Consider the following 27,596-nt stretch of genomic DNA (forward strand, 5'->3'; position numbering starts at 1 on the left):
AAAACTCAACAATTTAGTTTTTAGTAATTAAAATTCACACGGCTATTTACACATCGATTATGTACAAAATAATTCCGGCGCAACTTGACTGAATTCGTTCCCGAAGGTGGCCTCTATTTAAAGCCATATTTCCCTATTAGAAGTTCCGCAGTCGAGGTCTTTCTGGATTGCCCATCGCGATTTCCGCTTCCATGCTTTTCTCCGACCGCTGTCACCGACAATGAGTCATCATCGCCGTACATACTAGAACCCATAGCCGTCGTAACAGCATATTTTAAGAAACGACTTATGGTTTTCACAACAACCTTGAAGAATATACAGTATTTCAAAGCAGTGGTTTTTTAATTTTTTATTTAAATTGCAAAATTTTGTTTTCGACTTTTCTCCTAAAACAAATAAGGTTAAGAATTCGCGTGGACTAATAAACTATCGGTATAGAATTGTTAATAAGATTAGTAAGATATGTCAAATTTTTGGTTGGAATGTTCAGACAAATTTGATTTACCATTTATACGACATTCGTAAAATATATCTAATATTTCACAAGGGTCAATTTGGCAGTTGCGAAGATTATCTGTCTAATAAAATCCACAATAAACGACAGGCGACAGACAGTTGAAAAATGAAATTACTCACATTCTAATTGTAGGTGGACAAACAAAACATTTGCTTGCTATAATAGAAAAATTATACAAAATTTTTGTTTTCTGATAACCTTATAGAGTAAAAAATGAAATATATTCAAAGCAAATAAGCAACGGAAAAGAGTGTATTATTATCAGTGTACATGCTTAAGTTCGATTGTTTATGTTTATACATTGAAAGAATGTCACGTAGAAATTTGTTTGATTTGAATGAGTTGTCTCTTTAAAACAGAGGACTAAAATTATTAATTATTTTTTAATTAATTAGTGTTGTTATTTGATCATAATTAAATAAAGACGTGAGTATTCTCACATTTTCTAGAAAATGAGGTTCTTAATTTGATCAGTAAAAAATTGATCGAAGGCTAAAAATCCGGTCTCGGAGACTATGTGTCTAATAAAAATGGATACAGACAGACAGACGGAAACGGGAGACTACTTTTTTCGTATACTACTCCAGAACATTTGACAAATTATCTTATAGAAAATTTAAGGTTAGTTTTGTGTAATATTATAATATAATACAACGACGTAGCTATCTTGGTTGCAACAACATTGGCGTCAACTGAGTCGAGTTATTTAATATATAGAAATCAGAGTTGAGTGCTCTCGCAATGGAAACAAAGTGGCTGCGGTCATTATAAATAATAAAACATTCTCTGCAGTTCCTATTAAGAAGCCGCCACTGTTACCTGCACCAATTGATTTATTTGTTACTACATTTTCACAAAAAATTTAGTTAACAAATTAATAATAATAAAGCACAGAAAAATGTCCATTACAAGTAAATTATTTATACATAGAATATTCTTTCATTAAGATAGCGATTTATTTTCGATCTATATTAACTCATTTAAAATCTATTAAAATTACTTGGTTTGTTGCTCGTGATCATAAACTTTCATCGGTTAATAATTTTACGGCGTGTAATTAATGTGGAGGTAGGAAACACCAGCTAATGGATATAAATATTTTAAATAGAAAACTGTACGGGGCCACCTTAATATTAACAATACAGTTATGAAAAACAGTAACACGACGAAACTTGTCAAGACACAACAAATTACATTTTCCGTTAAAAACAACGATATTACATATTCACATAGCGCAACAGAACGTTTGTAAGTCTGTCCATGTATTTTATTCCCTTATTCTCATTACCCATTTAAATGGAGCGTGTCAAGACTCTAGAAAAAATATATAAACCTTTGATAAATAGCCTGGATTACATTAACGAAAAACGAACTATATGATTTTCATTGAAACACAAGTTTAAATTTCAGGTAGATATTGCTGTCACTGTTGTCGTAACGCGATCCTAATGAAATTTGTCGGAATAAGATTAAATATCATCACTCAAGCCTTACAACAATTCCCGAAAGTCACGTTGCGAATCGCTATTGATTTTGGAAGCCTTTGCACGTTTTTACTATGAAATTGTAAGTTATCCACTGGAGAGTAGGGAACCGTCTGCCGATTTTTGTATGACTTGAAAGAGTTGTATTCAATTTTGAGAATTATTGTTCATCCAGTTTTCGATTCAATGATATCTAAATGCAAATTCAGTGGTCAAAGACCCGAAAATTTGACACAGTGCCAAGTGTAAAACAAAAGTAGGTATGAAACAAATACATGTAAACAGCTTTATTACAAGTACCTGTTCGATAAAGAAAAACGTGGAGATATACGTATTTTAGACATTTAGACTGACGATCCCTAACATCGATATGATGACGCATTTTGTGTGTACTATTTTTGGCATTCATAACACAACTGAAAACTATTCTTTTTTAAGTCACTACTAAAATATACAACGAAAGGCGATGTAAATCGTGACTAGTAAAAGGTCGTTAAAAATAGATCACAAATGTCGAACAGCTTTCCATGAATTTATTTAATTATTTCATTTCACTAGTTCTACGAAAATCGATGTCGACGGAACAGTAACAGGATCAAATACGTTGCTGGCTGCATATATGCGATTGTCATAAATGTTTTGCCAGTCAAAGAATTAATTAAATTTAATATTTTCAGTAAAGTAGAGCTTTTAAATCTGAGCATCTGCTTCCTTGCTTTGTTTTATCATATGTGATTATAATAAGTGATTTTTTGCAACTTTGATCATTCAAATAAGCAACTATTGCAATCCAATCACGCGACCCCATGAAGGACGCGCGTGTGATTCTTAAAAGCAGCAACTACGACTTAATTTGAATGACAAATTTCACGGAAAAAATTTGCGTTATATTCCACTTAACAGTAAAAAAAAATGTGGGTCCTTTCGTAGGTTAAGAATTTCTAAACTTATTATAAATACTTTCAACAGTAGATTGTCAGAAAATGATATACATTTGAGGTTTGCCACCCAATTATTTTTTTACTGAAAATACACAAACGTTGAATTTATTTCCCTCTGTTCTGAATTATCGTACGTAAAAATAAAATTAGACATTTGAAAACCGACAACTTATCAATATCATAACGGAAACCATAGATAAGGTGGCAGTAAAACCGAGTTTCATTTTTTAGGAATATACCAGAACGAAACATACTATGGTTAAGTACTCGAAGTTATAATTTACGTCCCATCGAATTTTCTGTCTTGAAAGACCAGTCCAAGTTCAGTGGCTTAGGTCGCTTCTACTGCGAATTACGGTTCCCAATATTAGCATACAATTACGGATGTCTTGTTTTCTATTATTACGAAGACAACGTGACGAGTAGAAACGTTGCAAGAATGGTTAACTGTTGTTACCCCAAAAGTGTATGTTAAAAAATGTTCGACAATGACCTTCAGGAAGTCTGTCTGAAATTGCAAGCCAAATCATATTCATCTCTACAGACTGTTTTGTTTTGGAAGCAACATACAACTTGGTGTCTTTAAATAGAACCCCCTGTACACGTCTAAATTGTCTTCTTACGCTTTTTTAAATTCCAGTGCTACGTTGATAAATTGTTCCAATTTTCTTTATTACATTTTTATAAATAATCGTCAATGATATAACTCATATAATTTACCAGAAACTGTATATAGGTAACTGTGAACGCAATACATACATTAATTGTGATCAATGAGATAATTAATGTACCAAGGTGATATACCATTGTTTTTTTATCAAGATTCGGACAATTTAACATGTTGATTAGAATTTAAGCAATAAACACATAAAAGAATATAAATCTGTACTGGACTTTTACAATGGTCAATACAAAAACAATACAATAGCGGAACACTCAGACGTTACGGAAGTGTTTTTCTCACATTGCCACCACGTAGACTTATAATATTCGGAAAGCAGGTGTAAAAAAGCGTGGATCGCCAAGTTAATTTCAACTAAAGATCATGAAAAATAAAATTGGAATTATGGATGGAATCTTGTTGGACAACTTAAAGATCTGGAATTTTCTGACGATGTTACCCTGATATGGAAAAAAAGTGACGTATCCGAGGAAGATAAAAATAAAATTCTATACAAATAAAGTGAAAAATAAAATATTGAAAATAAATCCCGAATTGAAAATGGGGAGAATTATAAAATGTGCAAAATTTCTGCGACCTAGATGCATCCTAAGCAACAGCAGAAACTTCAGGAAAGGGGTAAATATTAGAATAACTAAAACTCTTGTTGTCTACGTTCCTCCATCTATCAGTTTTGATATGTATAAGCAATTTTAATACGCCACATTTCAATACAGAATTTTCTGATATATTTAAAACAATCCTAAATCATTTTAAAGATTTTTACAATTTTACTCAATTTAATTCCATAACAAACAGCCACAATCGTACTTTAGATTTGATATTCTCAGATGTTCAGGTCATAGTCGACAAATCAAAAGACCCATTTTTAATTAAAGATTCCCACGATCTAGCATTGGACTTCGAATTTAGTAGTAATCACTCGAACCATGCACCATTTGTAATATTACATATTTGATATTACCGTACCAAAAATCCGGCATAAAAAGCAACAGTTATTAAGTGTCTTCCTATGAAGTTCGATTTACATAAAAACTACAAAAAATTTAATTCGTCATATTATTATAACTTATTTAAAATTACCGTTCACGCTCTAAAGGTTTGATCACGAAGTCTAAAAAATATATGTTCCACAGAATATTCTATTTCCAAAGATCCAAAAAAACTTTGGTCTCGTTCTCATATCCATAGGAAAAAACCCCAATAGACATAGTCATTGCTTTTGCGAACTGTTTTGATAAGTACCTGCTAAGATAAGGCTGATTTTGGCAAATGAAATACCTTCTAAGAAACGAGAGGGTGGGAGGGTGGGGGGGACTAGTAAGACTGATTTTGGTAAATGAGATTCCTTGAAGAAAATAGAGGGCGGGTGGGCGTTCTTAGTACCTATTCCACTCATCTGCCCTACCTTTTCTTAAAGGGTCTCTCATTTGCCAAATCAGCCTTATCTTAGCAGGTACTAGCCCCGCCCACCCACCCTCTCTTTTCTTAGGGGATATCTCATTAGCCAAAACCAGCCTTATCTTAGAAGATACTAGCCTCGCCTACCCACCCTCTCTTAAGACTAAGAATTTGGCAAATGACATATAAGACAATAAAGGGCGGGCGGGTGAGGCTAGTACCTGCTAAGATAAGAGTAATTTTGGCAAATAAGATAGTCTCTAAGAAAAGCGAGGGCGGGTGGGCGGGGCTAGTAGCTGCTACGATAAAACTGATTTTGGTAAATTAGATACCCTATAAGAAACGAGAGGGTGGGTGGGCGGGGCCAGTACTTGCTAAGATAACACTGATTTTGGCAAATGACATACCCTCTAAGAAAAGAGAGGGTGACCCACCCTCCCTTTTCCTGGAGGGTCTCTCATTTGCCAAAATCAGTTTTATTTTAGCAGGTACTAGCCCCGCCCACCCACCCTCTCTTTTCTTAGGAGGTATGTCATTTGCCAAAATCAGCCTTATCTTAGCAGGTTCTAGCCCCGCCCACCCACCCTCTCCAAAGACTAAGACTTTGGCAATTTCTATAAGAAAATAGAGGGCGGACGGGTGAGGCTAGTAGTAGTTTCCTCTAAGAAAGTTAATTAAATTAAGGTCAATGTAACCTATATGGCTTACCTAAGCTTTGAGATTTTTTTTTAAATTTTTGTAAGAACTTGAAATGGAAGAGTAATGGTGGGAATTGAAAGAGGATACATTTTTGTACATAATTTTCAAGTTTCAGACATTTTCAAAATTGTAGAGCCCAACAGTACCCGGTTTAATTAAAGTGTGTCTTTGGGCCAAATTGAGTACATAGATACCCAATAGGGCCTGTTTTAAAAAATCGAAAAAAAAAAACAAAAATAAGCAGGGAAAAGGATTATTGATAAACAAATTGTTAATTTTCAGAATAAGGAAAAATAAAAATATCTTTATCATCTTTGTGAGACCCAGGCACTCCTCGTGCACATATTTCTTACATACGGAGCATATTTTCATATCTTTTACAATATCCTCTTGGTACATTTCGCAAAAATAATTTTCTTGCTTCTTTAGTGAGCTGTTTGAAACATATGAGAAACAGCCAATAGTCCATATTGGGTACTAGGCCATATTGAGTTCAATTACCTTATTATAAGACAAGATACTAGAGACTCGAAAACACTTTCAAATTCTTTCCAAACAGGAGTACCTAGAAACTCAAGATTGTTTTAAATTAAAAAAAAAACGAGGTCCCAAAATTCACTCAAAGACAGATCAGGGGTGGGATTTTGTTTCCACCTATACGATACGAACCGATAACGAAGCGATAAATGACAAGGACGAAAATATAAATTTTAGATGCTTAAAAAAGATGACCACATTTTATCGGTACCGATATTTTATCGTTATAGAAACAAAATCCCACCCCAGGGGTGCGATTTTGTTTCTCGATCGAAAAAAACTCGATAGCGATAAAATCTCGTTTGCTGATTGGTTGAGAGGCTGAGTTGGTGAGACATTTCTGGCACATTTTTCGATTCTGTCACGAAATCGAATCTTCATGGAGTGATATTTTCTCGATAACTCTGAGTGCAGTGATAAATTTTGGAGACATAACTTTGAAATTTATGTCAAAATAGAAGTTCAAAATCTTAATTCTGAGTTATAAGTTCTTAAAATTAAGGTAATTGTAAACTTTTGAGCATTTAATAACCTTATATGCAAAGAATAAATGCAAACTTTGCATTTAAAAGCTAGGCAATGACATTTTTCGCAAGTGATAATTTATCACTTCGATCGAGAAACAAAATCCCACCCCAGGTCAGAATTTTCCAAAAATAGAATCCAATCTTTTAAATAATTCCCAAAATAGTACACCATCGGTCCCTAAACACTGCGGCACTCAAGATTTTTTCAAATTCGTAAAAAATAAAACACTAATAGTAGTGATCTTTGGTTGCTGAGTGGTTAGTAGTAGGTCTCGCGTTTGCGGGAGATTTTTGGAAAAAAATCAAAATTGTATGACATCCGTTTACTTCCTCCGAAAAAATTGATGATGTCATCTCAAAATTTTGCCTAATAAGCCCTATGTAAAATGAAATAAAACCTTAACGCGCTCGCTGTGCTCGCATTCTAAATGTTTTCTTTTCAGTTTAGTGTCACAAGGTAAATACATTTTTTCGCTAATAATTTAGCGTCTTAGGGACAGGAGTGAATTTACAAAAAAAGTCGTCTTTGCACATCCTTTTATTAGTTGCATTCGCTCCAGAAGAACTGATTTATTTTCTCCGAATTTCGTATTTTTTCAGATCTTTTTAGTTCATTTTTTGGATTTATGGAATTGAATTTCTTGAGTTTCTTGAGTTTTTAGATTTCTTCAGTTTTTTTATGTTTTTGAGTTGTTTGGATTTTTTAGTTTTTTTTGGTTTTTTGTTTGTTTGAATTGTTTGTATTTATAAGTTTTTACAAATTTAATAGGGGCAAAATTAGTCTTATCTTAGCAAGTACTAGCGCCGTCCCCAATTTCCTCAGAGGATGTGCCATTTGCCAAAATAGGCTTTACCTTAGCAAGTACTAGCCCCGCCCACCCGCCCTCTATTTTCTCAGAGGATATGTCATCTGCCAAAATCGGTCTTATCTGAACAAATACTAGCCCCGCCCACCCGCCCCCTATTTTCTCAGAGGATATGTTATTTGCCAAAATAAGTTTTACCTTAGCAAGTATTAACCCCGCCCACCCGCCCTCTAGTTTCTCAGAGAATATGACGTTTGCCAAAATCAGTCTTATCTGAGCAAGTATTGGCCCCGCCCGCCCACCCTTATTTCCTCAGAGGATATGTGATCTGCCAAAATCAGTTTTATCTTAGCAAATACTAGCCCCTCCCACCCGCCCTCTATTTTTTCAGAGGATATGACGTTTGCCAAAATTAGTCGTATCTGAGCAAGTATTAGGTGAAAAGATTTTTTCAAGTTCAGCAACAAAACACCAGATTCCTTTAAATTTATCCAAATATAAAACTCCAGCAGGGGACCTAAAATAAACAGCGAACATTTTAAACGTAGGATTTTGAAAACTTTGATAATAATTTTTGATACTCACGAGTTGATTGCGGGGAGTTAATCCGCCATTGTCCAGAGACCCGGTATAATTTCCGAAACAGTTAATGTATTCGCTATCCCCATTTCTGACAACTCTGCTTTAAATAGTATTTCTTCAAGTAACTTTCAATTTCGGTCACTAATATATCTGAATCATGAAAGTATTAAAGCAAAGCAAAAATTTCTTCATGCAAGGGGCTGATGGTATACCCAGCTTTTTGCTTAAGGGTTTGCGCTATAGTTTTTTGTAAAAACTTTGTTTATACTACTACTATTTAATTTGATTTTGAAAACTTCTACATTTCCAGAAATGTGAAAAGTATTTTCTCTTTGCCCGGTTTTTAAAAAAAGCTAATTTCACTCGAACAAGGATCTGCTGTATCCAATTTAGCGTATATGAATTAAGTTGCAGCTTTTTCTATTGACAGCCATAGTTAGTTGAATGTTATCTATTTGGATTTTCACAAAGCTTTGGACCAATTAAAAAAATTAGATTCTCTTGGTTTTTCAAATGAACTTGTTTTATTATAACGATCATATTTGAGAAATAGAAAGCAATATGTGAAATATTAAAACTTTTAGTGACTTTCTAGTCACATCAGGTGTTCCACAGGGATCAAACCTCGATCCATTACTGTTTTTGTTATTTATAAATGACATCACTGAAGATATATATTTATATTTCTCTATAATTAGGTATAAGTTAGAGTATTATTCTGGTTCCTCATTTATAAAATATATACATCAACTTGATTCTATACAAAGAACGTATCTCAAATTCTTATCTCACTTGATTGACGAAAGGGGATATAATCACGAATTGCTGTTAAACAGATTCTCATTTTTATCGTAAGAAAAGCGACGTAATATCATACCTAGTAATCAAGTTCTTGTATAAACTCGTAAATAATCAAGTGGATTGTACAGTTATGCTCACATAAATCCCGTACAAATGACAATCTGAATTTTTATCCATGCTATTGATTTGATTTTGACACAACGTAAAAGGGAGGTTGTACGGGCTTTATGTGAGCATGACTGTACGTGGCTTCTGTACAGTATTACGTTTTGTTTACCAAGGTTAAATATACGTCATACACTTACGTTTTACTGCTCTAAACCAAGATCAAATGTTATGGTTAAATCGCCACATCAATCATGTGTACAATTTTCAATATAATTTCCAATTTGTGTGATATTAACTAACTTGGAGCATTCGGGATTAAACAATATCCATTTTTAACTACTTATTTCTAGTTTCGTATGGTCTTTCTCATTGCCACTGTGTTATCATTTCACAAAATGCAGGTTTTTAAGCCAAACTTGAATGCAAGTAAAAGTCAAAAGTAACATTATTAGCTACTGTGAAAACAGTAAAATAAAATAACAAATTTCGTCCAAAACATTTCCGGAATTAAACATTCAAATCGTAAAGCAACGTAAGGAATCCGGGTAGGTATCTGTTTGGTTCCCGTTTTCCTTATTTCGTTTCTGCTTCGCACTAAATGATAAAAGCGATTACTTATATGTAATTCATAGACACATAAATATTTCATTTCAGAAGAGAATATAACACTCAGTATTTATTAATAACAAACGAACTGAAATTGATACATCTTTTCAGATGCCTTCATGCCTCCGTTGATCAAATTCACTTTCACGTAGCAATTTTTTGAATTCTGTGTGTCTCCACTGTCGTCTTATTGTCACCTAGAAAATTTCCCACATGTACTGATCCGTTTTTGTGTCTCGCAATATTACGGATTATACTTGCAGGTGGCTGCAAAATGTGTCGGAGCTCAGCATCCACACAATGCAACACAATAACCTAATCAACAATCGAGAGGAAACTCGAATCTGTCCAGCATCCTGCCATTTCAACTATTTCCCATCATTCCGTATCATATTCTCGGCGTTTTTTACGGTAATGCGAGTAGTAAGTAACGCGACTTTATTTTAAGCGCAACAAACATGCTCCACGAAATACTAACCACTGTGACTGTTCCATAAGAGTTTACAAAAGGTGTGAAAAAGTAAATCGTACGTGCCCATGAACAGTTTGTATTGCAGCTGTAAGTAATAAATTTACTTTAATTATATTTTTGACACTCGTTGATGTATTATATTGACTTATTTTTCTGGTTTAAATGTAAATTTCAAGGTTGCACATATCACGATTTTATATTGCATGTGAAATTCTTATTTGTTTTTTTTTTATGAGCTGCGAATAATGAATATTATACAGACACTATATATGTTAGTTATGCATCTAGTTCTCTTTTAATTAATACATAGAAATGAATGCATCTTGATGTGAATTTTTTTAACAACATGATAAATATTCTGTTGGTAATTGTGACCATATTTTTAGCAGTCTTGTAAAAAAATTCTTTTCCCATGCGCTGTCAAGATTTAATAAGGTATTTTGCAACACCAGTGCCTTTTTTCGTGAAATTATGAGAAATAAATAACACAAAACTCCGTGAAGTAATACATGCACAAATCGGAAGAACGCTGTTTCAACAACAATTATTGTAATAACCGTTAATTACCACAACATACCATTTCCCAAACAAATTGGTATAGAGATTATAACACGTATGAGCGGTAGCAAGTAAATAGATATACGTCAAATTTGCTTGCAATTTCAAAAATATTAACATTGGAAAATTTTGCTTCGCGATATCATGTCTTTCTTTTAGGTACGATTACATTAAAATTCCAAAAACATGAGTCATATGCGAAAATGTTAATCAGTACGTGTTATATGGTTTCGTTCCTTAATCTATAATTGTATGTATATGTAATTCTGTTTTTACGAACTAAATTACAATAATTTACTGACGCTCATGTGCACAGTTTGAAACGCAAACCAGGTAAAATTCATCAACTCACAAAGTTAAAATAGATAACACACTAGGAAGAACTAACCACCATCTAAACCTAAACGCGTAGTTATGCTGAAGTATTGTAGCAGAATGCATTAGACGATTATCGATCCAATACCACTAACGTCACTTCAGGGATTCCAAAATCCCAAAGGAAAGTGTGCAGGATATGTGTGCATAAGAATTTTCTTCATGTTTTAATATCTTTTCCTTCGACGTTTGGGTTCTCTAGAAACAAAAGTTATATTTACGAAGTAACAGTATTTTGAATTGTTAAAAATTAGTTAGTGGTAGCGCTTCACTTAAATCGTTGTTCTTTAATACCATGGAATCTGCAAAAAACTTTACGGGTTGTTAACCAAGCATGGTAATGCTCATCGAGATAATGCATTGGACCTTAGAAGAAAAATATGAAACAAAACAAATACTGTTTACAGTCAATTGCATCGATAGAGCATACACAGTATAGCAAGAGGAATAATTTTGTAATATTTATCGTGTTAAGCCTTAAATTTTGCTTGTCATGTTGACGCCAGAAAATACGTCAGTGACATGTAATTCACGTAATGTCCGCTGCAACCTCAAAACACACTGACACTACTCAAGTCAGAATTTTAATGTGTTTATTGTTGCCACAACTATCTACTTTTTTCATTGCAATTTTTTGTAGCCAAGAAAAATTGATAATAACCATAATCACTTCCTGTTTTGTTTTAATATGTGACATTCGTAAAAATCGTACACGAAATATTGAAAATTTGACTTAAGTACGTTTCGTTTCAACCGATTCATTCCTTAATCTCAGCCAAGCGCCGTTACGTCCTCGATACTTTTATCTCCATGACTTGGCACGGGATGATCAACAAAAAAGTTTAGATATCACAAAAATTATAAAAGAATCTCGAGGGTTTTTTATCTTTTTTACAAAAAATGTGCAAGACTTTCGGGGGCTTGTAGTCTCTTTTTATATAAAAAATGTACAAAAATCTCGGGGGCTGCTAGTTGTTGTTTATCGAGAATGTGGAAGAAGCTTCTAGTGTCTTTTATTATAAAAAAGTGAAAGAATATAGAAGGCTTCCTGTGTCTTTTTTATAACGATTTTAAAAGAATCTCGAGGGTCCCTAGCACCATTTATAAAAAAAATATGGATGAAACTCGTTGGTACTGACTTTTGTAAGAATGTCCAGAGCTTCTTGTATCTTATTTATAAAAGAATAGTCTCTTTTTATATGAAGAGTGTGAAAAAATTTCGAGGGCTCCTAATGTTTTTTCCTTTTTATTGAGAAGGTAAGAGAATCAGGAGGGCTTCTAGTGCTTTTTTTATATAAAATGTGGAAGAATCTCTAAGGCTTCTTGTGTCTCATTTATAAAAAATATAAAAGAAACTCGGAGACTTCTAGTATATATTTTTATAAAGAATGTGATATTTTATAAGAACCTGTAAGAATGTCGAGGGCTCTTAGCGATTTTTGTAAGAACGTACAAGAATGTCGAGGGCTCCTTGTGTCTTTTATATAAAAAGTGTGGAAGAATTTCGGGGGCTTGTACTCTCTTTTTATATAAAGAATGTAAAAGAATCTCGGGGGCTTCGAATCTCTTTTTTTATGAAGAAGTCAAAAAATAACGGGAGCTTCTAGTGTCTTCGTTATAAAGATTATAAAAGAGTCTCGGAGGCTCCTACTGAGTTTTATAAGAATGAATAAGAATGTCGGTGGCGTCTTATGTCTCATAGAACACATAGAATAATCTTGGAGGCCCCTAATAATTTTTATAAGAATATGATGAAATCTCGGGGCTGGTAGTCTCTTTATATATGAAGAATGTGAAAAAATTTCGTGGGCCCCTAATTTTCTTGCGCGTTTTTGTTCGAGAATGTGAAAGAATCACGAGGGCTTCTAGTGTCTTTTATATAAAAGTTATAAATCTCGAGGTCTCTTAGCGATTTTTGTAAGAACGTACAAGAATGTCGAGGGCTTCTTGTATCTTTTATATAAAAAGTGTGGAAGAATTTCGGGGGATTGTAGTCTCTTTTTATATAAAGAATGTAAAAGAATCTCGGGGGCGTTAGTAGATTTTTTTTCCAGAATGTAGAAGAATCACGAGGGCTTCTAGTTTCTTTTTTATAAAGAATGTGAAAGAATTTCGGGGGTTTCTAGCGTCTTTTTTTGTAAAAAATATAAAAAAAACTCCGGAGCTCCTAGTGTATATTTTTATGAATGTGAAAGAATTTCGACGATTTATCTAGTGTCTTTTTTATAAACATTGTAAAGAATCTCGAGATGCTCCTTCTTGTGTCTTTTTTTTTTGTAAAAATATGGAAGAATTTCGGAAACTTGTAGTATTTTTTTATATAAAGAGTGTAAAAGAATCTCGGGGGCCACTAGTGTTTTTTTTTCCGAGAATGTAGAAGAATCACGAGGGCTTCTAGTGTCTTTTTTTATAAAGAAGTGAAAAATCTCGGGGACTTCTAGTGTCTTCGTTACAAAGATTATAAAAGAGTCTCGGAGACTCCTACTGAGTTTTATAAAAATGAGAATGTAAATATAGTCGTGGAAATACCCCTTGTCAAAAACACTTAGAATGTGACAATTTTTAGTAAATTTCCGTAGGTGATTTCTTATATGTTACGAATGTGTGGCCTTTCATGATCCCTAGAGTACGTCCGTCAATCTCTGTGTCCGTCTGTCTGTCTGTCTGTCTGCCGTCACGGGCTTTTATTACACAGATAATCTCCAAAAGTATATTGGGAATATCATGTAGATGGTAAAACGCTAACCAAAATTTTTGTAATCATGCCGACCAATAATGTTATGACTAAAGGCCTGACAACGATCTACCAAGTACGTAACAGCGGCGCGCGCGAGAGAGAGGATGCCTTGGCGTAAACGTGTCGGACGGTCGGGAGCTGCTACCCGATACCCCGATGGTCGATGTTTATTACTTGTATGAAGCCCTCAGTGTTTACGTCCACGTGCAGAGTGGTCATTTGGCAGGTCGTATTAGCTAGAAACGTCTTTTATAATTTTGAAAAATACGTTTAGTTTTGATTCTTTATATTTATTTGTTACATCAGTTTGCAAACGCGCGAGTATCAGGTCCCGCCACTGCACTCGATGTAGCTGACCGCATCGAGTGGTCGATACTACTGCGCGCGGAGAGTGCCACACAATAGCTGGGGGATTGCATTTGGTAGATAAGTGTCAGGACAGTGGTTATGACGTCACTTCAAAATTGTACATAGTAAATGGGTTTTAAATTGTATAAAATAACATAGTCCAACACACGTAGTTTAAGACTCCGTGTTGAGTTTTTACCCGAAACGTCTAGATTTTTGGAAAAAAAATCAAAATTATAAAACACCATTTTGCAATTTAATTTTGAATCTGCAAAACCGAATGCTTTGCCGTAAATCTGTTTAATCCCCCCAAAAAATTGATGATTGATTGAGTTTTTACTGGCGATTCATCATTGGATTCATATTTTTTATTGATCAAATTAAGAACGAGTCACCCCATTTTCCCGAACATGTGAAAATATAACTCATGCAAAGCAAACTAATTTCTACGTGACATTCTTCCAATGTATAAACATAAACACTTTCAAGTTGTTTTTCTTATGAAGGATTATCTAAGGACGTAATAACGTAATGGAGTCCATCGGGCAATTTGGTGCTTTCGTGTTTTCTCGATATTTCATAACCCCTAAGCAAGACCGTCGCTAGTGGGAAGCTAGGGGATGCTGAACCTCCCCTTAGATTAGTTAGTTACAATAAAACACCACAAGTTCAGACTTTTTTATTGCTCTGACTTCCTCTTATTTAATAATAAGCGGAAGTCAGAGCAATAAAAAAGTCTGAACCGACGGCATTGTGATTCGATTATTGCAATTCGTATAAAACATCTTTTAGTTTAGTTTCTGTTTCACTCTCACGTGTACGGGTTCATAAGTGTTATCGCTATGTGTCTTAAATTATGAGTACCATAAATGATTTTTAGTTTAGTCTTTAGTCGCACCTCTGTTATTACATACGGCAGACGCGATTAAATTGTTTCGTTATTTTATTGATTATTATAAATCACTATTCGAGAATAACAGTAATAGAATATTTTCATTATTAGTATTACAATGAATCTATCCAAAGTGATAATGCGTCCTTGCAAAAATGTGGATGACATCAACACAAAATGTTGTAATCGGAAAACTCACCTGTAACACACGGTTAGCACTTTTTTTTATCTTTACTGAAACATTACACATTTTTATATTATTAGCTTATAATGGTTGTCATAAAAAAAAAATAAAATTCGCAAAGTCAATTTTTTTAATTTTTCGAAAGAGCTGGATTTGATAAGCTGTACCTACTAGCAAATAAAATTATAAATAAGCGATTAATAAAATAAGTAACCAAACCGTTCAAACTATATTGTGTTTTTATAATTTCAATCGTATCTAGTGCTTATCGTCGTATCATGTGTTTCTTTTTAAAACAAGTACATGCTCGTAATTAAATGCAGAAGCGGCATTTTAAAAACCAGAATTAATTCTTATTATATTCTATTTCTTTTTGAAGCAAATATTAACAAAAATGAAGTAACAAAAGTTATATGTAAAAAAGTAACTACATTGTAGGATTAACTGGACGAAGCATGCCTCGTATTCTTGTTTTAAACAAAAATCTAATTTTGCAAATTATATTTTTTTACGATAATCCTTTACATGTTAAGGTATAAATTAGGGATAAAATAGCATGCTTTGCTGTGTATTATAAGTAAATTTTTCGTAATAAATTTTGTGGTAAGGGATGATTAAATGAATTCTTATTAACAATTTACCGTTTTCGTAATAACCTGAAAGCGTATGCAAAATTTCGGAGCGAGTTAAATTATGGCATTCCTAATACGGTTTTGATTTTTTTCCAAACACGTACAAATAAAAATGAATTAATAAATCACAGAATCAAATATTTTGCAGATTTTAAAAACTGTATACTCGTCAACAACAGTTTGTGAATTGCAATAAAAAAGCGTTAAAAATGAACTGCCGAAAGGAGATTATTCAAATTCAGTGGAGATTCATTCACAAGCTTAAGCTCCATACGGGTGGTATTATCCCAGAATTTCCGAAATTCGTATTTTAAAGGAGATTTGTGTATTGTTTTTTTTTTTTTAATATTGATTCAGATGCTAAAGATTTTGTCTTTATGCTGTTATTCATAACAAACGAGAATGTATTTCATTTCTGCATATATTTTTGTTGTTATAAAATATTGTATTAAATTTCAAAAATTTTTTCATCATAAATCGCCGATTCCGAAACTATAATTTATTCCAACCGTTATCTTTTTCATAAACCGTTCACTATTTAAATTAATATTCAAGCAGAAATGGATTCACATTTTTATCATTATTGATTCACATAAGCCCATACTTTTTTTTAATAATTAATTTCAGAATAGATTTTCACATAATGTCGTGGAACTAATTAACAAAATATATATAGTTTTTCACATACACCAAGTTTAAAACTAAATTCTAAGATGACGTCATCAAATTTTTGGAGGGAATAAACAAAATTTGATTAGATTTCAGGGATTATGATTCTCATTATGTAGTATCCTATATTGCCGGTATAAAGTTGAATGTTAATAATTTTCATAAACCGTGTTGCTGTTTTCTATTATAAAAATATAAACAATTGTGTAACTTATTTTTGTAGTAATATTTCGAGATAACGTCATCAAGTTCTTCAGGGGGGATAAAAAGGTGTGTGAGATTTCAGAACTTTTAGTTTTGCAGTTTCTAAGTTAGATTACAAAATTACAGAATTTTGATTCTCTCCCGAAAATTTCAGTGTCTAAGATAAAAAATGAAGGCAGATTCGTAAACCACAGGTGTACAAATATATTTTTTTTATAAAATTTAACCAGCATCTACTATGTAAAATTTTTAGATGGATTGTTGATGGGGAATGATCAGACAAATTTGTCTTTAATTCCGGTTAAACAGGTCCCTAAGTAGATTTTAATTTGTACATTCTTCATCGTATAATATATTTCCTGTGTATAAAGTGCCGTATTGAAGTAATTTTGCCAGTCAGCTGAAACGAAACTTCCGGCATCTCATGTGCGTCATAATTTATTTGAAAATAACTGTAGAATTGCTTAAAACCAATAAGTTTTCAAATGTGTCTTAAAAATGTCGTTTGTGGGAATTTGATGTATTACCATATTATAAGTAGTGGGTTTCGATTGGAGATGTATTTATTTATTGTCAGAATTGTTATTTCGTCCTTTAATAACGCTTCTTAATAGCTAAAAAACGTATTGTGTCCTGTAGGCTTTTTCGTCCTTGTGAAATTATCAGCATTTTTCCTTAATGAGAACTAGAGCCGCAAAAGTCGCAAGAAAAATTGCTCCAGTTTTTCATAAGCTTAAGTTAATAGTTGTAGAGCAAAAATATTATTGTCAGCAGTTATTGTTCACACCACCACATCGATTAAACCAGAAAAACTGGAACCCCAAGAAACGTATCCTTGAAGTGTCATTTATCTTTTAAATTTAGCAATATAGTAATTATCCTCCAATCGCCTTTACTCATCCCTATCCATCCTTAATGCCTCCGAACATACGCAATCAGAAACTCATTATCTTTACAGATTTGCCCTGATGAGTAAATTATCTTCTCAATAACCCGTCTTATCTAATTCTGGATCTGAATGTATTTTCTGTTTTTTACCTCGCGAGAGAAAAGTTTTCGCTAAAACCGCGGTTATTACAGTTCAGAAGTAAAAACTCGAGATGCATCAGCGAGTTTCTCATTTCCTGATTTACGGCTGCAGATTAATTAAAATTGTATATTTTCTCAGTTTTAATTGCATGGTTTATTAAGGCCACGTTTGACTGACTTCTACACATTGATCAGTGTTTAATTCCAGATTCTGATAATGGACTGTCAATACTAGTTAAGTGCCTGTGAAGCGGAAAACATGTCTGTTACATCAATACAAATACGAGAGACGTTCTTAATCCTCCTGAAAGGATATTTGTGTCGGTGGCAATCTGTTTTTACAAATTCGGAACCGCATGCAAACTACTTCGATGGAGCGTTCGAGTTTGTTTTAATAATTTTGGATAAAATGTGGAGTTATAGTATAACGTAATAAAAGTGACGGAACAAAACTTGCTGTGGCATTTGCAGCAATTTTGAATAATGGAAGAATGATGACGCATTCGTAGCAAATAAATAAACAACAATCGTGCATGGAAATCGATCGTACAAAGTATGAATTGGAAAAGAATTCAGAATTGGACGCTAAAAATAACACTCCAGATGGCAAACGCAATATGCAATATTGTCGCTTGTCAGAACATTTACAAGCAATTGACACAGGAAACTGGGACAAACAAAAACTAAGTTGATGGGGGGTGAACATAAAGTGGGTCAAAAATAAGAGTAAATTTTTTATTGTTAAATTGACGATGACGATGTTGATTGTAAGGAACGGCAGAAAAATATTGCCGTATTCGTGGTGATACAATCAATACATCTTTTATGCGTCGATCAACTTTTTAAATATTTTATCAAGGAAAAATGTTTTTCGCTCCATAAACATTTCTACAGTGTTGTCTTCTTTTCCCTGGTGGTGTTTAAAATAGTTACTTTGTGTATACTAACTTACGCTGACCATGGTCACGTACTACTTGCTGGGTATATTTGAGTTTCTTACATGTTTGCTGTAGTTCAAAACTGAATGATTTACTTATGTAACCGTTAACTGTAATCTCATTTCAAGCTTCTAAAACGCTTTACAACCATCTTGAAGTTGTGCGCGAATATTGAAAAGTTTTCTATTTTTTGTAGTCCCATATATAAATCCACTGGCAAACTGCAAATGTAGATCCATAATATTTTTTACATTTTAAATAGGATTTATGTAGCAAAATTTTGGACTGTCATCAAATTTTTGGAGAGGACAAATAGAAAATTTTTGATTAGCAATTTGCTGCTTACGATAACCTTACAGTTTTTTTGCGTCTTCTCAAAATTTTGTAGTAAGTTTTTAGAATGCCACTTTGCCCGTAGTTTAATAATCTACCCCTATTTTCATTCTAATATATGCGGAATATCGTAAAAAAAATTGTATAATCTCTATAAAGTAAACACCAACGGGATAAATACCACCCCCTCAGGCCCCTGCGCTGTGAGGACGCAAATTGCAAGGAATTTTGCAAATTGCACCAGTACGCACCATGTAAACCAACGGGAAAAAGTGGCCTTTCAGCAGTAATAACAAGCTTTAATTTCAAGTGCTTGTTTATCAGGGGCGGCTTGTCGAGGCAAGTGAGGCAATGCCTCAGCAATGAATTTTTATTATTTCTGGCTAACAAAATGTTTTCTTCAAATATTTTAATAATAAACATGAAAAAATTATTCTTATTCTTATCTTGGTAGACGGATATTAGCTGTTTCGAAGAATTCAGAAGAATCTAGAAGAATCTGAAAAAGTTTGCAGGGGTCTGAAATTATCTGGGAAAATTTGAAAGAGTCTGAGAGAATTTAAGGTTTTTCCAATTCTTTCATGTTCTTTACGACTCTTCTGTTCTCTGATTCTCTGTTTCTCATTTTTCGAATTCTTTCGAACTTTTCAGATTCTTTCAAAGACACCATCAGAAATCCTCAAGGTTCTTTAAATCTTTTTACTTCTGTTCAGATTGTTTCAGATCCTTACAAATCCTTTCAGGTTCCTTTAAACTCTAGATCCTTTTACATTTTGCTAGATTCTTCGAGATTTTCTCATATTCCTAGGAGGAATCTGAAGGAATCTCGAAGAATCTCGAAAAATCTAGAAGAATCTGAAACGATATGAAAGGTGAAAAATTCTGAGAGAATCTGAAAGTATTGAAAAAATCTGAAAGAATCTGAGAGAATTTAAATTTTTTTCAAATTCTTTCATTTTATTTACGACTCTTCGTTTCGAATTTTCTCTTTCGCATTTTTCAGATTTCTTCGAACTTTTCACATTGTTTCAGATCCTCACAAACCCTTTCAGATTCCTACAGATTTTTCCAGATTTTTCTAGATTCTGTTATATTTTACTAGATTCTTCTAGATATTCTCATATTTCCTGGTGGAATCTAAGGGAATCTCGGAGAATCTGGAAAAAATCTGAACGATTTTATAGGACTCGGAAGCGACGTGGAAAAATTTGCAAGCAAATATTATCATTATTATTAAAATCCAGAGAATCAGAGAATCCTAGGGAATCTGTGAGAATCTGAGAGAATTTTGAAGAATCTAAAAAAAAAACTGGAGGAATCTGAAAGAATTTGAAAGGATCTTAAACGATCTGAATAGAACAGGAAAATTTGAAAACATCTTGAGAATTCCTGACGGTGTCTTTGATAGAATCTTAAAAAATTTAAAAGAATTGGAAACAATCCGGAAGCATCGAAAAGCATCCGGAATAATGAGAAAGAATTAGAAAAAAAATCGAAAAAATCTGAAGGAGAAAGAAAATGAAAGCATCTGAAAGCATTTGAAAAAATCTGGAGGAATTTGAGGGAATCCAAGACAAATTCCGAGATCGAAAAGAATCTGAGAGATTCGGAAAGTATTTGAAGGAATCTGGGGAAACCTGTGGGAATCTGTGAGAATCTCGAAGAATCTAGGGATCTGAAAGTATCTGCACGAGTTTAAAATGGTAGATGGATATTAGCTGTTTCGAAGAATTCAGAAGAATCCATAAGAATCTGAAAGAGTCTGCAGGGGTCTGAAATGATCTGGGAAAATTTGAAAGAGTCTGAAGGAATTTAAGGTTTTTCAAATTCTTTCATGTTCTTTACGACTCTTCTGTTCCCTGATTCTCTCTTTCTCATTTTTCGGATTCTTTCGAACTTTTTCAGATTCCTTCGAACTTTTAAGATTCTGTGAAAGACACCATCAGAAATCCTCAAGGTTCTTTAAATTGTTTTACTTCTGTTCAGATTCTTTCAGATCCTTACAAATCCTTTCAGGTTCCTGTAGACTCTAGATCCTTTTAGATTTTGCTAGATTCTTCGAGATTTTCTCATATTCCTTGGAGGAATCTGAGGGAATCTCGGAAGAATCTCGAAAAATCTAGAAGAATCTGAAAGAGTCTGCAGGGGTCTGAAATGATCTGGGACAATTTGAAAGAGCCTGAGAGAATTTAAGATTTTTCAAATTCTTTCATGTTCTTTACGACTCTTCTGTTCCCTGATTCTCTCTTTCTCATTTTTCGGATTCTTTCGAACTTTTTCAGATTCCTTCGAACTTTTAAGATTCTGTGAAAGACACCATCAGAAATCCTCAAGGTTCTTTAAATTGTTTTACTTCTGTTCAGATTGTGTCAGATCCTTACAAATCCTTTCAGGTTCCTGTAGACTCTAGATCCTTTTAGATTTTGCTAGATTCTTCGAGATTTTCTCATATTCCTTGGAGGAATCTGAGGGAATCTCGGAAGAATCTCGAAAAATCTAGAAGAATCTGAAAGAGTCTGCAGGGGTCTGAAATGATCTGGGACAATTTGAAAGAGCCTGAGAGAATTTAAGATTTTTCAAATTCTTTCATGTTCTTTACGACTCTTCTGTTTTCTGATTCTCTCTTTCTCATTTTGCGGATTCTTTTGAACGTTTTTTTTTCAGATTCCTTCGAACTTTTCAGATTCTTTCAAAGACACCATCTGAAATCCTCAAGGTTCTTTAAAATTTTTTACTTCTGTTCAGATTTCAGACCCTTACAAATCATTTCAGATTCCTGCAGACTCTTCAAAATTCTTCTAGATCCTTTTAGATTTTGCAAGATTCTTCGAGATTTTCTCATATTCCTCCAAGGAATATGAGAAAATCTCGAAGAATCTTGCAAAATCTAGAAGAATCCGAAAGAGTCTGAAATGATCTGGGAAAATTTGAAAGAATCTGAGAGAATTTAAGATTTTTCAAATTCTTTCATGTTCTTTACGACTCTTCTGTTTTCTGATTCTCTCTTTCTCATTTTGCGGATTCTTTTGAACGTTTTTTTTCAGATTCCTTTGAACTTTTCAGATTCTTTCAAAGACACCATCTGAAATCCTCAAGGTTCTTTAAAATTTTTTACTTCTGTTCAGATTTCAGACCCTTACAAATCATTTCAGATTCCTGCAGACTCTTCAAAATTCTTCTAGATCCTTTTAGATTTTGCAAGATTCTTCGAGATTTTCTCATATTCCTCCAAGGAATATGAGAAAATCTCGAAGAATCTTGCAAAATCTAGAAGAATCCGAAAGAGTCTGAAATGATCTGGGAAAATTTGAAAGAATCTGAGAGAATTTAAGATTTTTCAAATTCTTTCATTTTCTTTACAACTCTTCCTTTCGAATTCTTTGGATTCTTTCTGATTCTCACTTTCTCATTTTTCGGATTCTTTCGAACTTTTTCAGATTCCTTCGAACTTTTCAGATTCTTTCAAAGACACCAACAGAAACCCTCAAGATTCTTTAGAATTTTTTACTTCAGTTCAGATTGTTTCAGATCCTTACAAATCTTTTCAGATTCCTGCAGACTCTTCCAGATTGTTCTAGATTCTTTTAGATTTTGCTGGATTCTTTGAGATTTTCTCATATTCCTTGGAGGAATCTGAGAGAATCTCGAAGAATTTCGAAAAATCTACAAGAATCTGAAAGAGTCTGCAGGGATCTGAAATGATCTGGAAAAATTTGAAAGAATCTGAAACGATATGAAAGGTGAAAAATGGTGAGAGAATCTGAGAGTATTGAAAAAATCTGAAAGAATCTGAGAGAATTTAAGATTATTTCATATTCTTTCATTTTCTGTACGACTATTCGTTTCGAATTCCTAGGATTCTTTCTGATTCTTTCAAAGACGCCATTAGAAATCCTCAAGATTCTTTAAAATTTTTTAGTTCATTGTTTCAGATCCTTATAAATCTTTTCAGATTCCTGCAGATTCTTCCAGATTTTGTTAGATTTTGCTAGATTCTTCGAGATCTCGAAGAATCTCGAAAATTCTAGAAGATTCTGGAAAGATCTGAACGATTTATTTATAGGACTCGGAACCGATGTGGAAAAATTTGAAAGCAAATATTATTATTATTAAAATCCAGAGAATCCTAGAAAGGGAATTTAAGAGAATTTTGAAGAATTTCGAAGAATTTGGAAGAATCTGCAGACATCTGAAAGGATCTGAAACGATCTGAATAGAACTGAAAAATTTGAAAGAATTGGAAACAATCCGAAACCTTTGAAAAGCATCCGCAATAATCAGAAAGAATTAAAAAAAATCGAAAAAATCTGAAAGAGAAAAAAAAATGAAAGCATTTGAAAGAATCTGGAGGAATTTGAGGAAATCTGGGAGAAATTGCGAGATCGAAAAGAATCTGAGAGATTCGGAAAGTATTTGAAGGAATCTGTATGAGCAAGCCTATGGGAATCTGGGAGAATCTCGAAGAATCTAGAAATAGTTATCTGGAAGAATTTGGAAAAATTTGCAGGGATCTGAAAGTATCTGCGCGATTTTAAAATGACTTGAATAGAATTCGAAAATTCCAAAAAATCGTGAAGGTGTCTTTGAAAGAATCTGAAAAATATCGAAAGAATGTCCAAAAGGAAAGAGGGATATGAAACTAAGAATCGGAAAGGATTAGAAAGAATCAGAGGAGATCGGAAAGAATCTCAGGAAATCTAGACGAATCTAGGTAAACCTGGAAGAATCTGAGAGAACTTGAGAGAATCTGGAAAAATGTAGAAAAAAAAACTGGAAGAATCTGGAACAGTCCGCAGGGATCTGAAAGGATCCAAAACGATCTTGAAAAATTCTGACTAAATCTGAGGGAATCTTCAGGAATATTGAGATAATCTGAAAGAATAGGAAAAAATCTGTAACAAAGCGTATGTTTTCTAGAAACTTTCGCATACATTTTTCAACATATTGATACTAAAATTTACGGAAAACTTGATATTGATATTTTACTGTTGAGACGTTGTAAACGAAATGAAATGAATGATAAACAGAAATTAAAGCAAATTTTCTCCGAAATTCTTAATACTAAAATTAATCAAATACAAATTAAATTTTGTGGCATAGAAAAATTACACATTTTTGACGTGCTTAATGTGTCTAAAATGTCATTTTTCCGAAAAAATTGTCCATGTCAACTAAAAACGCGAGCACAACGATATAATTTTTTTGACATTTAGATATTAAACCGCCAATTTCTCTACTTACGAGCCGCCCCTGTTGTTTATGCATCGGAAGAATGTCACGAAAAAATGTGTTTGTTTTGTCACCTCAAAACAGAGGACTAAAATTATTAATTAAGCCACACTCGAACAAAATGTTCTGTTTCATAACAATCATAACCCCTGGAGCACGAAAAAAGTGGTCTCCTGTTTTCTTTGTTGATCGTCTGCCTGTCGAAGTGTCTGACTGTCTGTCTGTCTGTCGTCTGTGTCGATTTTTATTAGACAGATGTTCTCCGAAACTACCGCACCGATTGTTGTCAAATTGTGTCTGGATATTAGGAATTTATGTAGATGGTAAAACGGTACCCAAAATTTAGCCAATCATCACAAACAATTTGATGACGCCATCGCAAAAAATTCTAAAATGATTTAAATGTTATACAACAATTTACTCCTATACTTGCGGTGTACGAATCCGCTTTGAGTTTTTTCCTAAACGTCCAAATTTTAGCAGAAACATTCGCTAAGTATAATAACATTTTACTGCTAACGTAACAACCTTCGTAAGGGTTATTTAGGAGAACGCTAACCCGCGATCGCAAGTTCGATACCAAAGTTGGTCGTTTCTTTTTTCTGTGAATATTATTATATCGGGTGTCTGGAAAATGGCGTATTAACTCTTCAAATTAAGAATGGTGACCCATTTTGTCCAAAATATGAGAATACACGCGTCCTTAATTACGAAAAAATAATAATAATATTCAGAACATTTTGTTCTGTTGTGGCTTAATTAATAACAATTTTAGTCATCTGCTTTGAGGAGACAAACTCATTCAAATGAAACATATTTCTACGTGACATTCTTTCGATGTATACGCATCAACACTAGAAGTTAATCATGTTATTGTTGCTGAGAGGTCATTTTTTCAGGTTTATTTTATATTGTCTGTACTTACGCGGCGCCCCCTTGAAATTTGCGCCCCACGGCGCAGAGACTGCGAGGGTGTTATTTATGCCACACACAAATTTTATAATTTTTCAAAGAAGCAGGATTTGTTGGACTTCAGGTGTGTGGGAAGTTCTGTCGAAATAAACTTCGGCCAATTTTTGTACTTGATATACCTATTCCTTTTTTAATTTTAAAATATTAAAACAACCACTACATTCAACGATATCATCCTTGATGTTTTTCCTAATATTTTATAAATTAAGAACAGGATTGTTTGCAGAAAAACTGGAAATTATAATAACTGGCTTTTACTTAATTTAATGAGTACCTATTAGTAGTTATGTTGATGTGAATGATGCAAAATTTGTTGCACGTTCCCATGTAATTTGTTATAGATTGTTAACAAGGAACTTCAGTGATGTGTTTCTGAAGGAAAATACATTGAATTGCATATTTATTTAACAAGTCGAAGTGGTGTTTTGTTTGCGGACCTCTAGGTATCTGAGAACACCGTGATTAGGAAACAAACACTCGAAATTCGCTCTCACTTTCCGTTTTGAATATATTTACATGTAAATAAAAAGTTACATTAAATAAAAGATATTCTAACTTAAAACTAAAAAAAATCTACACTTGGAAGGATTTTCATGTTCTAGTAATGTGTCAGGTTTAACTAAATAAACCTATTCTACGACATGCGATGAGAACTTTCTCAATGTGGTTAACGTAAAGTCTAAATTTTATTGCAAAAACAAAACACAAATTGCTGCAAGTAAAAATGCAGCAATCAACTCTCTTGACTCCTGTTTAATTCACAATATAAATCTTCTGTTAAGTTCATCTAAACGTCTACAGGAACTCCTTGTTTAAAACCAAAATTGCTTTCTTTTCCTGTTCCTGTTATAGGCGACTACCTACCAACACCTACTAAAATAGCTGACAGTTTCCTTCCTCAATGCTGATGATTAATAAAATGTTAACTTCTGACGCATACCATGTGCTGTAAATTTTGTTGCAGAGACCACATTTATTTATTAATGTAGACACGAGCATGCGGAAAAACATTTAAAAAGATACTAAGTATTATAAAACCATTGTACCGCCTCCAACTTTTTATTTTTAAGTAGCCGTACAGCCACATATTATTCTTCTTTCAGTAACTAAAATAACTACTGAAATTTTTACTATTTAATACAAAGAATTGTTAAAACTATATCAATTTCTATTTTGACCATTTAACTGGTATTGTTCAGACACACCTACGCATAAAAACACAAATTGCAATGTCGATACGAAAATTTTCGCATCGATAACCTCTGTACACATCCCATAAATCACACTCGCAGCTCCGTATTTCTTTCAGCCCACACTGCTTACTTCTGATTATTTTTTCATAACTTTAAAAACCCCAAGGGAACACTTTTTCGGTTGCATAACCTGTAATATTTTCAAAGACGTGCCGGATTTAAAGGGATTTTGATGGCCTTTGTTGAATTATCCTGATGACGTGCTAAATATTGAAAAGATGTTCCCTTCAATAACTCTCTGCCGATGCTTCACTTCTATTATTTCAGCTGGATCGGAGAGATTTTATCAAACAGAAAAACAAGAGAAATACAGATTTTTTCGTCGTGTTTGCAAAATCGGAATGTTTTTCTTCAAGAAAGAATTTTAATTGAGGCTTCTGCTGCGGCAAATTGTGCAAACTTGAATGCTTAATTGTTCTAAAAATAGACTTTCGTGTAACTGATATAAAGCCATTAAATATTCCTCAGTCGAGTCATTAGGAATGAAATGAAATATCTAAAGGTAGATGTTAGGTTGGAAATTGAAGGAAAAATCCGCTGCTGGAAGTTCGTAATTGAAACATTTCTCTAATATTTGCGGCTGCTCCAGCGAGGGTGATTAAATTAAAAATCTCAATAGATAGTCCGCAAATTGAAAGTATTGCATATTTCAGATTTATTTATAAAGAACTTCCTTTGTCGCTGCAACGCAACAGATACTTACCATGTGCATGTCATGTTGTCTTATTAACTGTTAATGTGATAGTGTAACTCATTCTTGGCGATATAACATCTACATAAAAGTAGATTAATAAAATGTAGTTTTGCATGTACATCCAATTGACAAAATAAAGTACTATAAATTCAATCTAAGATATCTAAAACTGCTTGCTGCTCGTACAGTTACGCATGGAATGCTTATTAACCTTTATTTGGGTAAGTGCATATGTTGTTTATGTTGTTGCATACGACCATGAAGTGTTTAATTTTGCATTTAAAGTACCATCTTGTGAAACAGAGGTCAATGTGGCAAAAAATAGGCACTTTAAAAGCAGTAAACTTTATATTATATCGTGAGTTTATTTTAGTTGGTTTGTTTTT

At 33.3% G+C, this 27,596-nt stretch overlaps 1 protein-coding gene across 8 annotated transcripts in view; it reads left to right on the forward strand.

Moving 5' to 3' along the window:
• The window catches only part of LOC135136556 (probable beta-hexosaminidase fdl), a 105,237-nt gene that overhangs the window by 32,739 nt on the left and 44,902 nt on the right, over positions 1-27,596 (forward strand). Inside the window, exon 1 of one of the 8 annotated variants that reach the window (XM_064065901.1) lies at positions 10,111-10,250. The exons of the other annotated variants lie outside the window; for them this stretch is intronic. The gene's annotated coding sequence lies outside the window, so the exon portion shown is untranslated. Of the gene's footprint in view, positions 1-10,110; positions 10,251-27,596 lie in introns of those variants that run through there. 8 annotated transcript variants of the gene reach the window in all.

This window comes from Zophobas morio, unplaced genomic scaffold, assembly GCF_036711695.1.
Source record: "Zophobas morio isolate AGI-343-1 ecotype UQ-CSIRO unplaced genomic scaffold, CSIRO_AGI_Zmor_V1 ptg000026l, whole genome shotgun sequence".
Classification (NCBI taxonomy): Eukaryota; Metazoa; Arthropoda; class Insecta; order Coleoptera; family Tenebrionidae; genus Zophobas; species Zophobas morio.